Consider the following 10,809-nt stretch of genomic DNA (forward strand, 5'->3'; position numbering starts at 1 on the left):
GTTAAAGTTTGGTCAAGGCTCTTAGTGTATGAGTTTGGACTGGAATCATTTGTGCTGAGAGTTTTTATAGTCCTTGGTATAAACATCTTTCTCCCATCATCTATGGATCAAGATCCATGATCTGGCAATGAGCTTTAAAATCCCTAAATATCATTCTCAAATAATTGAATGACTGCAATTCTTTCTAACCACTGGACTTTCTAACCATTGGACTTTCCAACTATTGGATTAATTGACACTGGAACCCTCTAGAATATTATCAGTCCCAATACATCTACATGCCTTAATTACACCCTAGGCTTCCAATAATTAACTGCTATAACTGTTATCTTCCAGGGCCCTGAAGAAACCCAGAAGACATCAAGAATATAAAAGAGATGTGGGGCTGATAATGGAAGCTATTATCTTATTATTTTCTCACGAAGTCATATAGAACCCATTATGTGATTTGTTTAACTCCATTCAGGGCATGTGTCCTCAATAATCAGACCAACTAAATCAAAGCAGCAACTGATACCTTCAAGTTACCTTAAACTGCACATTTGTCTACTTAATGAGAATCCCTGGGACATTTCTCCCTGTGTTTACCTCATCAAAATGCAGGGTGTAATTTGGGCATGATTCTGGTGAACAGGATTTACTCTCAGCTGCCAAGGTTTGCCTTAGCTCCAGAAGTCACTTCATGGTCAACATCTAACCGATCTTGCAGGGGTATAAAGGCCTGGCCATTTTGGCCCAAAGAAGGTTAAGTTTGATGAGTCCTATATGCCCCAGAGCTCCCTGTGGTTTGGCCAAGGATTTGCAAGGTCTGCATGACCATTTGTTTTCACCTTCTGCTTAATCCTACTCCTATCTACCTCCCAAGTGTTCATCCCTAATAAATGCCCTATAGGCAAAATTCCATCCCAGTGTTGGCTTTCAGCGAACCCAACACACATCAGTGATCAGTTAGATTCCAAATACTCAAAAACAAACCCACCAGTTTCTTTATTTTATTAGGATGATAAATTACCAGGAATGGTCTGAGACGCTGCATGTCACTGGTTTATACAAGGATTTTTTTGTTTCACCTAACTGCAAGTTCTTGAACAAAAATCTGTGATACATAATTTAACCGTGACCCAAATTGGATAGTTCTAGGCTGACTAAAGAATTGAATGTAAAAGTGGGTTCTAAATATTTCTTATGATATTCATGATTGCATTGATCTTTTTGTCTTTCCCCATTGTCTGATATATAGGTGTTTAAGTGTTGCTATGCAGCCATTATCTCAAGGTTAAAGCCAACTAAGAATACTGTGTCAAAAAGCAGCCCTTATGTACACCTCTGTTCCTTTGAGAGCTGACAGTAACCAAAAGGGGGTAACTAGAATTTCTGATGAAGAAAATGATGCACTTTTGGTTTAACTAGATAGAGCTGTCAACAGGAGAGCAAAGGCAGACGTGATACACTATAGCTAAGACTCTCATGGCTTTCCAGAGCAATGGTTTCAAAGTGTGGTTCCCAGAGGAAGAGTATCTGGGAAGCTGTTAGACATGTAAATTCTCCAGCCTCACCTCAAACCTAAGGAATCAGTACAGCACTCAGTGTTTTAACAAGCTCTCCTAGAACCTGCTAACTTTGGAGAACCACTGTTCAAAAGAGTCTGCAAGCAACTGAAATTGTTTTCCCTGGGACCCAGTAGCATGCTCTAGGGCAGACTCCATGATGGGCTCTCAAGGGTAACTTCCAGTCAATCAGAGACTTCAGTGAAAGAAAACAGAACCCCTATTCCTAGACTATCATTTTTCTTCCTGTTTTATCATCTTTTTAAAAAATCTTTTTTTTACCTTTGTTTGATTGTAAACAAAAGTAAATTCCTAATATGCTACTTATGTAAAAGATCTCTGAATTATTCTGTGACATGACCTAAGCAAAGCCAATTTGTAAATTAATTTTTCTGAAATTAATATTTTGAGGCTGGTGGACCTAATATTTGAGTCTGGGATTGCCAGGCTGAGGAAATAACCTACCCCAGAGTATAGCCTTCCAGTGGTGAGTCTAGTGTATTTGACACCTGGAACAAGCATATTGGTTTTTTTTGACCTTCTTTCTTCTATACAACAAAGTTATTTTCAGTAATGATAACAAAATAAAATGAATAATGATAAAGTCCAGAAAAGAAATGCAAACACTGAAACTTTTCTTTTATTGAACTCTATGTATAATTATGTCAGGGAAAATGAGAAAACAAGTAAATAAATATAGAGTACAGAAAGGACAAAACTAACGGATTAATGTATACTTTATTTAAAAATGTTTGTATTTATTTTTGAGACAGAGCGAGACAGAACTCTGAGCAGGGGAGGGGCAGAGAGAGAGGGAGACACAGAATCTGAAGCAGGCTCCAGGCTCCGAGCTGTCAGCACAGAGCCTGACGTGGGGCTCGAACTCTCAACCATGAGATCATGACCTGAACCAAAGTCAGACACTCATCCGACTGAGCCACCCAGGCGCCCCGATGTATATTTTAATAATATTATATTGATGTATATTTTTGAAATGGGGGAATTCATCTACACATTGGTCTATAAAGTAATCAACAGCAACATTACAGTTTTTCTTCTAGGGAAATAAACCCGTAATGAGGTATAGTCTCATTCTATGTTTGGAATTCCTGTGAAAACTAGTAGGTATCTTACTTGAATAAGAGAAAAAGATTTATGCCCTCTGCACTATAACAATTTCATGAATAATATAGCATATTGACCTAGTAGTTCAATACCAGAATATAGAAGATAAGAGTATAAGAAAAGCAGTTCAGCTGCTCTATTAGAATCATGTTAGTTAGAGACTTGATGCTTCAGAGGGATGTACTTGCTTACTAAAATTGGGATCCAATAGTATTCATCTCTATTAAATAGTTGTAGGGTTCACTCCAGCAGCATATATACTAAAATTGGAATGATACAGAGAAGATTAGCATGCCCTCCGCGCAAGGATAACATGCAAATTCGAGAAGCGTTCCATATTTTTGAGATCTTTATGTAAAAGAAAAACCTATAACTTATTTTTGGAAAGCTAGATGAACAATCTTTTGGAATACTTGTGTTAATTCTTTTCCTGGATAAAACACGTGCCAAGCATTTATTGATCAACTCATTAATTAGGTTTTCTATTTAATTTTTTTCAGCAATTAAAATCTTTTTTTCCACCTGCTGGAGAAGTGTGAAAGCTAATATTTGATCCTGGGCTTGGCGATGTGTGCAGTGAAAATTGTTGGAAAAATAATTTAGAACCCATGATAGCTGAATGGGTAAAGAGACTATTTCAGTCTTTTCTATGGAAAGGTATGAGTAGACTCACTCAGCTTCAGTCTTAAGTAGATTTTCCTGGAGAAATGGGAGTGTTAAATTCTCTTGTTTTTTTTCCTAGAGCATACTATTGAATTTATATTTTAAAACAATTTAATACCTGCTTGCTTTCCAGATAACCTGGTGGAAAGCAAAAGCCACAGCTGTTAAGATGTTTGATGGATTCTCCTAACAAGACATTCAAGGTATGACTCACTGATGCTAATTTGTTTCAGTACAATTTTTTGTGCCCTCTGGCACTGGAGATTTCACGTTGTTACATCCTACCACCCTGGGTGATGAAATAGCATTTCTGTTTTGTTTTTCGCCAACCCCAGAAAAAGGAAAGCTTGCACAGGATTAAAAAAGCCTTAAAGTTGAAAAAGATGGGGGGGGGGGGCGCCTGGGTGGCTCAGTCGGATAAGCATCTGATTCTATGTTTCGGCTCAGGTCACGGTCTCATGTTTCATGAGTTCAAGCCCCACGTTGGGCTCCACGCTGACAGTGCAGAGCCTGCTTGGGATCGTCTCTCTCCCTCTCTCTCTGCCCCTTCCCTGCTCACTCTCTCTGTCCCTCTCAAAAATGAATAAATAAACTTAAAAAAAAAAGTTGAAAGAGATGGGAGATAAAATTAAAGCTTTGGTTTGATGATACTAGTCAAAAGTCTCCCCAGAAGTTCTTTTTTTTTTTTTAATCACTTAACTGAAGGCAGGCGATGGTTGTTATTTTACTCGTCTCTTCCTCAGAGAACAAGTTAGGGAAACCCAGTTCCCCTGTTAGAAGACTTCATGTAACGGGGCGCCTGGGTGGCTCAGTCGGTTGAATGTCCTACTTGGGCTCAGCTCATGATCTCACGGTTCGTGAGTTTGAGCCCCACATCGGGCTCATGCCTCTCGGCACAGAGCCCGCTTCAGATCCTTTGTCCCTCTTCCGCTCTTGCTCTCTCTCTCTCTCAAAAATAAACATTTAAAAAAATTCTATATAAAAAAAAGAAGGCTTCATGTAGAAATGTGGGGATCCTAAGAATCCTGAGAAAGTGATTCCCGTGGTGGTCGAGGCATTCTACAGCATTTCACTCAAGAAGCAGAGACCTGGTGTGACCCGTGTGTGAGAGTGAGCTTCAGCAATTCTGTAAAAATACTTTATGCTGCCACAGACATCTGAAATTGTAAAATGGCAGCCCATGAAGCCTCCCATCGCCACGAGCAGGCAGCACAGAACGGCTTGCTGCCCCTCCAGAGCCCTGCTGCAGAGCCCCCTGATCAGAAACCATTGCTTCCAATCTCCATAACTCAGAAACCTCAAGTGGCACCAGAAACATGAAAGGATGCCATCAGGATTAAAAAAGAAACACCCCAAAGTTCATTCGTGTGCACTAACTGCAGTAAAGCTTTCAGGGACAGCTATCATCTGAGGCACCATGAGTCCTGCCACACAGAGATCAAGCTGGTGTCCCGGTCAAAGAAAACTCCCACTACGGTGGTTCCCCTCATCTCCACCATCGCCGGGGACAGCAGCAGAACTTCGTTGGTCTCTACCATTGCTGGCATCCTATCAACAGTCACTGCGTCTTCCTCGGGCACCAACCCCAGCGGCAGTGCCAGGAGCACAGCTATGGCCGTGGCCCCGGCCGTCAAGAAACCCAGTAAGCCTGTCAAGAACCATGCCTGCCAGATGTGTGGGAAGGCCTTCCGGGATGTGTACCACCTCAACCGGCACAGGCTCTCCCATTCGGACCAAAAGCCCTTCGAGTGCCCTGTTTGCAATCAGCGCTTCAAGAGAAAGGGCCGATGACTTCTCATGTGAGGTCTCACGAAGGAGGCAGCACCAAACCCCATACTGGCAGTGTCTGTGGGAAAGGCTTCTCGAGACGTGCCCTGTTGCCTTGGCCACCAAAGACAGACTGCGGACACGCACGGGGCGCCACGAAGGCAAGGTACGGTGTAACGTCTGTGGGAAGCTTCTGAGTGCAGCATACATCACCAGCCACTTAAAGACACACGGGCAGAGTCAAGGTATCAGCTGTAATACATGTGAAGAAGGCGTCAGTAGAACATGCATGCATGAGTGGAGACCGGCAGCCAGAAGCAGCAGCAGCGGCAACAACAACATGTGATAGATGACCGGGGAAGCAGGTGGGGACACTGAAACTGGGGGAAGAAGCTGTCAAAGCAAGCAAGCAAGAAGCTGCCAACCCGTGCCAGACCTCCGTGGCTGCTATGACACCTGTGACTCTCACTGCTCCATTCAATGTAATGTCCTGCGTGTCACCTGGGGCGATGTCAAACCCAATCACAGTGGCAGCAGCAACGAGCATGAAGCATCCAGTAAATGTTTCAAATGCAGTTACCATAACCAGCCCAACGAACAGAGGGCACCCTGTAACTATAACCAGCCCATTATCCATGACCTCTCCTTTAACATTCACTACCCCAGTCAACCTTCTCCTCTGTCACTGCTCCAGTGAATATAGCCCACCCTGTCACGATCATGTCTCCAGTGAACCTGCCAACACCTGTGACATTAGCTGGCCCTCTCAATATAGCAGTGAGGCCCGTAGAGGGCATGCCTTTCTTACCCCAAGCCTTACCCACATCACCACCTTGATAGACAGCATTATAAAATTTAAAAAAAGGGGTTAAAGTAAATATTTCCCAGCAACTTACTTTTAATTTATTAAAGCAAAGAGTAAACTATGGGGACACCTGGGTGGCTCAGTCGGTTAAGCAGCTGACTTCAGCTCAGGTCACAATCTCACGGTTCCTGAGTTCAAACTCTGTGTTGGGCTCTGTGCCGACAGCTCAGAGCCTGGAGCCTGCTTTGGATTCTGTGTCTCTCGCTCTCTGCCCCTCCCCTGCTTGTGCTCTGTCTCTCTCTCTCAAAAATAAATAAACATTAAAAAATTTTAAAAAAGTAAACCATGAAATGGGGATATTTCATTACATTAGTTAATAATAGTGTAGTAGCATTTTTCTCCAATTTGGCTGGGATTATTCAAAGCAGGGTGTATATGTAATTTATCACTGGACCACTTTAGTTTAATCAGAAATTCCTTTTAGCTGACAGCATTGCTTAAACAGGATAGTAGCTGGCAAGATGAAATGCCAGAATTAAAACCAATCATAAAAAAGCAAAACCCATTTCAAAATAAAAAAACAGCATTACTGTTTCTAATCCCAAGAAATCATTTTATTCTAAACACTAGCAGAACTCTTCTCCCCATGCAAGGTGGATGGCTGGATGGCTGATTTTAACCTGAAGTCCTAAATCCACAAATTTAGAATTTGTGAGAGCTACTATAGAATTGTCTGTGCTTACTGTTTTTATGGGTAAATACATGCATTGTCATAATAAAATGCATTTCGGAGAATATGCATTTTACCTTTGAGAATATGTTAATTTCAGGCAGCATTCTTTATGGGAAAGATGATAGCAGCTCTGATATGCAAAGCGTATAATAATTTATGATTCTACTTTCAACATATAATAGAGATCGTGACCTGATATTTGGAGATGTAAATATCACTCAGCATATTAATCCTGATAGAACATAGCATTGTAGTTGACTTAAAAAAAAAACAACAACAACCAAAATATACAAATTTTGTTTTGGTAAGAAAAGGCCTCAACTGACAGTGGAAAAGTCAAGTGTGTGAACAGGCAGACCCCTAACAAACAGAGGCCATGGGACTCTTATTCAGGGGCCAAGAAGTACTTTAGAACAGCCAAAATATATTGCTTTAAATTGGAAGATGCTGGAGGCACTGGGATGTGATATGCCCCTCTCCTCTCTTTCCCAATCAGAACCTGTTGATGCTATGATAGGGAAAGATGTGTTAGTTGCTCACTGCAGTTTATGTCTTATATTAAATTGTATACAGTTTGTATTCTAACCACCAGCTAGGACTAGGTAGTATGCCCCTTCAGAACAAGCAGAGTGTATCTTTTTTTTTTTTTTTAATTTCTCCTTCCATTTCTTAATCAAGTATTGTGCAGATTTGTTCAACTTTGTAAACATGGACATCACTTTTTTTTTCTTTGAAAAAACACTTGTATCAGCTTGGTGGTGTTTTCAGGCAGGCATTTATCTGTACTCCCTGTAGGAACCCAGGAATGATTCTGCACGTTAAGACATGTGCTTTTTATTTCTTAGCAGGATGTTTTATCTCTGTATGTAAAGTAGAAACCAAACGTTAGGGAAACAGATACTCTTTACACCATTAAGCCACACATTCATGTTTTTAAAGCATTGTGTTAAAAAAAAAAAGTTCCTAAAACCAAGATGCTGTGATTTTTTTTAAGTTACAATATGTTTTTGGGGTTCCCCCCCTTTTTAATCTTGCAGTTAAAGGAAATGAAATTTAGTTGTATTAATCTTGCAGAATGTTGGCAGGACTGACTATCAAATTGGATGACTTCAGTTTATACCCCACTGTGTCAGTTCAAGCATCAAACACCTTACATCTGAGGCAGACTTCCTACATCATGGACAGATATCTGTGTGTCATTATACAAAACAGTTTGAGGGGGTTGAACTACATAGTAAAAAATAAAATAGTACTTAGTGTAAAATAACTTTATAAATTATCTTTTGTACTTTAGGACATTAAGTTGTACAACTTCTGTACATATAAAAACTTAGGAACATTCTGTTTAGCAGGAAGGCAACACATTCCTACACTTTTAATGTATATGTTTTGTTATAATGTCCATGTAAACATGCCCTCTGTTTGTGCCTTTTAATTAGTGTGTCTCAATAAACAAAATGTAGAGAAAAAATAGTTGCAACATTTTATTAAACCTGTAAGAACAGATACTACACTTGATCTAAGCCAAAAGGCCGAGAAGCAATAGTTGTGGCATTTAAAAGAGGTTGGTTAATGCAAACTCAAATCATTTCAAGGAAAACCATGCTTTTTTTTTTTACCTCTTTATTCGCATTTTTATATATCTATTTTTCCCATAAAAAGGATCATAACCAAAAAAAAGGATCATAAAAAGAATATAGAAAACAATGATTGCAATTATGATGAGGGCCAAATTTTGAATAAATATGCCTGAAAATAAATGAGTATCATAAAGGAAGATATAAGTTTATCTTTTTAAAAAAAGTTTATTTTGAGAGAGAGAGAGAGAGAGACAGAAAGAGAGAGAGAGAGGGAGAGAGAATGATCAGGGGAAGGGCAAGAGAGGAGAGAGAGAGAATCCCAAGCAGGCTCACTCTGTCAACGTGGAGCCCGATGTGGGGCTCAAACTCACGAACTGTAAGATCATGACCTGAGCTAAAACCAAGAGTCAGATGCTTAACTGCTTAACAGGTACCCCAAGATAATATAAATTATCTTAACAGCCTATCACCAATTATAGTTTCTTCAAAGGAAATTGAGTATGTATGGCCATGGATATGCTCCACTCAGGTCTTCCAGGGAACCTACTGGGGGACACAGTTGGCTGAAAACCTTCACCTGCAGCTTCTATGAGAGCTGTGGCCACTCTCCCCCACGCTGGCTTCTCCCAGACAGTCAGTGCACATGATGGAGGTACTAATGAAGGCCCATCCTTATGAGAAACCACATTCCTTTAGCAGGGGACTTGCTCAAAGAGTCTCCATCAGCCTGGTGGAGATTTTTTTAGCTTGCCTTGTAGTCTGAGACTCCTCTACAACTCTCCTTCCTTCCCTTTATCCTTTTCCAGGTGTCAGACATACATGACATTGTGAAGCCTCTCCCTCCTTACTCACCTGTCTTTCCCCTATCATTCACAGATATTTTCCCCAATATGGCTCTTGAACATCTAACCTTGTCTTTGTGTCTACTTCTCAGGATCCAAATGGACAGAGTGCTTGCCTTCTCATGTCACCCACGAAGGTCTTCCTGAGCCATAAAGATCCCATTTTCAATTTGTGGCAATGTTTTTTATTTTATTAAAAAAATGTTAATTTATTTATTTTGACAGAGAGAGAAAGAGAGCATGCACGCACACACAAATGTGTGCAAGGGACAGGGGGCAGAAAGAGAGAGGAAAGAGAGAATCCCAAGCAGGCTCCAAGCTATCAATGCAGAGCCCAACGTGGGGCTTGATCCATGAACCACGAAATTATGACGTGAGCCAATCAAGAGTTGGACACTTAACCAACCGAGCCACCCAAGCACCTCAATCTTTTTTTTTTTTTAAGTTATTTATTTATTTATTTTGAGAGAGACAGCGGGAGTTGAGGAGGGTCAGAGGGAGAGATAGAATCCCAAGCAGGCTCTGCACTGTCAGCACAGAGCCTGATGCGGGGCTCGAACTCACGAACTGAGAGATCATGACCTGAGCTGAGATCAAGAGTTGGTCGTTTAGGGGCGCCTGGGTGGCGCAGTCGGTTGAGCGTCCGACTTCAGCCAGGTCACGATCTCGCGGTCCGTGAGTTCGAGCCCCGCGTCAGGCTCTGGGCTGATGGCTCAGAGCCTGGAGCCTGTTTCCGATTCTGTGTCTCCCTCTCTCTCTGACCCTCCCCCGTTCATGCTCTGTCTCTCTCTGTCCCAAAAATAAAATAAAAAACGTTGAAAAAAAAAAAAAAAGAGTTGGTCGTTTGAAAAAAAAAAAAAAGAGTTGGTTGTTTATCCAGTCGAGTCACTGGGGTGCCCCAGGCACCCCAATCTTTTTTATTTTAACATTCCCATCAGTGATCCAATGTAAATATTCATGTTGACCATTACAGGTCAAAACAAAGTCATTCTTTTTGTCCCCAGCTTTACTGAAGTATAATCGAAAATATAATTGTATAAATTTAAGGTATATAATGTGATTTCATGTACATGTATATTGTAAAATGATTCCCACAATAAAGTTAATTAACACATCCGTAACCTCACATATTTGACTTTTTGTATGTGTGTGTGGTGAGAACATTTAAGATCTTCTCTCTTAGCAAATCTCAAGTATTCAATACAGTATTGTCAACTATAGTCATGATGTCATACATGAGATTCCCAGAACTTATTCATCTTATAACTGTGAAAGTTTGTACCCTTTGACTGACATCGCCCCATTTCCCCCACTGCGCAGGCCCAGCAACCACCATTCTATTTTCTGTTTCTATGAGCTCAACGTTTCTAGGTGCTCCAAAAAGTGAGATCAGATGGCATTTATCTTTCTCTGTCTGACTTATTTCGCTTAGCATAATGCCCTCAAGATTAATCCATATTGCTGCAAATGGTGGAACTTCATTTGCTTTTTTATGGCTGAATAATATTCCATTCTGAATTTACACTAAATTTTCTTTTCCTTGTTTAAAAATTTTTAATGTTTATTTATTTTTGAGAGGTGGGGAGGGGCAGAAGAGAGAGACCCAAAGCAGGCTCCAGGCTCCGAGCTGTCAGCGCAAAGCTTGACCCGGGGCTCAAACCCATGAACTGTGAGATCATGACCTGAGCTGAAGTCAGACGCTTAACGGGCTGAGCCACTCGGGCACCCCCTACACTAAATTTTCTTT

General features: G+C 40.9%; 1 non-coding gene and 2 pseudogenes across 1 annotated transcript; 2 read left to right on the forward strand and 1 right to left on the reverse strand.

Annotated features, from left to right (window-relative positions):
- Positions 1–2,910: 2,910 nt before the first annotated feature.
- LOC125924076 (U6 spliceosomal RNA) lies at positions 2,911–3,015 on the forward strand. Its single transcript, XR_007458261.1, has one exon. It is a non-coding gene; the product is annotated as a U6 spliceosomal RNA (small nuclear RNA).
- Positions 3,016–4,368: 1,353 nt separating this feature from the next.
- Positions 4,369–5,939, forward strand: LOC125923958 (vascular endothelial zinc finger 1-like; annotated as a pseudogene).
- A 2,138-nt stretch (positions 5,940–8,077) lies between these two features.
- On the reverse strand, positions 8,078–8,184 carry LOC125924181 (uncharacterized; annotated as a pseudogene).
- Positions 8,185–10,809: the final 2,625 nt, after the last annotated feature.

Source organism: Panthera uncia, chromosome B1, assembly GCF_023721935.1.
Source record: "Panthera uncia isolate 11264 chromosome B1, Puncia_PCG_1.0, whole genome shotgun sequence".
NCBI classification, from domain to species: domain Eukaryota; kingdom Metazoa; phylum Chordata; class Mammalia; order Carnivora; family Felidae; genus Panthera; species Panthera uncia.